Source organism: Callithrix jacchus, chromosome 3 (genome assembly GCF_049354715.1).
Source record: "Callithrix jacchus isolate 240 chromosome 3, calJac240_pri, whole genome shotgun sequence".
NCBI lineage: Eukaryota > Metazoa > Chordata > Mammalia > Primates > Cebidae > Callithrix > Callithrix jacchus.
Window position 1 is genome coordinate 65,816,876 of NC_133504.1, and position 2,691 is coordinate 65,819,566.

Below are 2,691 nucleotides of genomic sequence, written 5' to 3' on the forward strand. Positions count from 1 at the left end.
AGGTAAATGTGTGCATTGGTGGATTGCTGCACGTATTAACCCATCACCGAGGTACTAAGCTCTGCATGTGCATTAGCTGTTTACCCTGATGCTCTCCCTCCCCTGCCTCTCCTCACTGTCAACAGGGCTCAGTGTGTGTTGTTCTGCTTACTGTGTCTATGTGCTCTCATTGTTCACTTCCCACTCATAAGTGACAAAAATGTTGTGTTTGGTTTTCTCTTTCTATGTTAGTTTGCTGAGGATAAAGGCTTCCAGCTCTATCTATGTTCCTGCAAAAGACATGATCTCATTGATTTTTATGGCTGCATAATATTCCATGACATATATGTACCACATTTTCTTTATTCTTTATCATTGATGGACATTTGGGTTGATTCTATGTCTTCACTATTGTGAATTGTGCTGCAGTGAACATATGTATGCATGTTGCTTTATAATAAAATAATTTATATTCATTTGGGTATATACCCAGCAATGGTATTGCTGTGTCAAATGGTATGTCTAGTTCTAGGTCTTTGACAAATCACCACACTATCTTAAACAGTGCTTGAACTAATTTACATTCCCATCAACAATGTAAAAGTGTTTCCATTTCTTCACAGCCTTGGCAGCATCTTTTGTTTCTTGAATTTTTAATAATTTTCATTTTGACTGGCATGAGATGATATCTCATTATGGTTTTGATTTGAATTTCTGTAATGATCAGTGATGTTGAGCTTTTATTCATATGTTTGATGGCCTCATAAATATCTTCATTGGTAAAATGTCTGTTCATGTCCTTTGCTCAGTTCTTAATGGAATTGTATGTATTATTTTTCTCTTAAATGTGCTTAAGTTCCTTGTAGATTCTGGATAATAGACCTTTCTTTGTTAGAGGGATAGATTGCGCCGGGCGCAGTGGCTCAAGCCTGTAATCCCAGCACTTTGGGAGGCCAAGGCGGGTGGATCACGAGGTCAAGAGATCGAGACCATCCTGGTCAACATGGTGAATCCCCGTCTCTACTAATAATACAAAAAATTAGCTGGGCGTGGTGGCGCGTGCCTGTAATCCCAGCTACTCGGGAGGCTGAGGCAGGAGAATTGCCTGAACCCAGGAAGAGGAGGTTGCAGTGAGCCGAGATCGCGCCATTGCACTCCAGCCTGGGTAACAAGAGTGAAACTCCGTCTCAAAAAAAAAAAAAAAAAAAAAAAAAAGAAGGATAGATTGCAAAAATTTTCTTTGCTTCTGTAGGTTGTCTGTTCACTCTGATGATAGTTTCCTTTTCTGTGCAGGAGCTCTTAAGTTTAATTAGATCTCATATTTTGATATTTGCTTTCATTGCAATTGCTTTTGGTGTTTTCTTCATGAAATCTTTGCCTGTGCCTATGTCCTGAATGGTATTTCCTCAATTTTCTTTTATTTTTTTTTTATAGTTTTGGCTTTTACATTTAAGTCTTTAATCTAACTTGAGTTAATTTTTGGATAAGATTTAAGGAAGGGAGTCCAGTTTCAATTTTCTTTATATAGTTAGCCAGTTTTCCCAGCACCACTTATTAAATAGGGAATCTTTTCCTCATAGCTTGTTTTTGTCGGGTTTGTTGAAGATCAGATGGTTGTAAATGTGCAGTCTTATTTCTGAGATCTCTGTTATGTTCCATTGGTCTATGTGTCTGTTTTTGTACTAGTACAAGGCTGTTTCAGTTACTGCAGCTTTGTAATAAAGTGTGAAGTTGGGTAGCATGATGCCTCCAGCTTTATTCTTTTCACTTAGGATTTTCTTGACTTTATTGACTCTTTTTTGGTTCCATATGAATTTTAAATTAGATTTTTCTAATTCTATGAAGAATGTCAATGGTAGTTTAATGGCATTAGCATTGAATCTATAAATTACTTTGGGCGAAATAGCCATTTTTACTATATTGATTCTTCTTATCCATGAGCATGAAATGTTTTTCTGCTTATTTACGTCCTCTCTTATTTCTTTGAGCAGTGGCTTATAGTTCTCTTTAAACAAGCCCCTCACTTCCCTTGTTAGCTCTTTTCCTAGACATATTATTCTCTTTTTAGCAATTGTGACTGGGATTTCACTCACATTTTGGCTCTCTATTGTTGGTGTAAAAATAATATGGAATGCCTCATGAATTTGCACGTCATCCTCGCACAGGGGACATGCTAGTTTTCTCTATATCACTGCAACTTCAGTATATGTGCTGCCAAAGTGAGCACAATTTCAGTTCTTTGTTCATCATTTCATTCTCTCAATTCGTTTTGGAAGAACAAATGTGAAGCTAATATTGAGGATAGGAGAAATTTTTCTAAACATTCTAGGAATTTATTTGTACCAAATTGTGTTACAGAGGACACAATGTGGACAAGAATTTTCTTAAAACAAACTTTATGAGTTTTGTAAGAATGCTGATACAGTATATATTTATGTAATTAAAATTTTATAAATAAATGTTTATTTTTGTAGCAAATAACATATACAACTTTTAATAAATCACTTAACTTTGTAATTATTTTTCTAGCAAATAAGCCTTTTCAAACAGATGTAGAGAAATAATAAATAATGTGTGATCACAGAGAAAATCAACAAACTGAACTATAACAGATATATTTTGTTTAACTATGAAAATTGTGACCTTAAAGACTAGGTCCTCAAAGACTTGCTATTAGGACTTTTTAAATTCTCATTATTTAGCATTTTGGAC

General features: G+C 35.2%; 1 non-coding gene across 1 annotated transcript; it reads right to left on the reverse strand.

Annotated features, from left to right (window-relative positions):
* Window positions 1-2,099: 2,099 nt before the first annotated feature.
* Window positions 2,100-2,206, reverse strand: LOC118152528 (U6 spliceosomal RNA). The gene has a single exon (XR_004741285.1). It is a non-coding gene; the product is annotated as a U6 spliceosomal RNA (small nuclear RNA).
* Window positions 2,207-2,691: the final 485 nt, after the last annotated feature.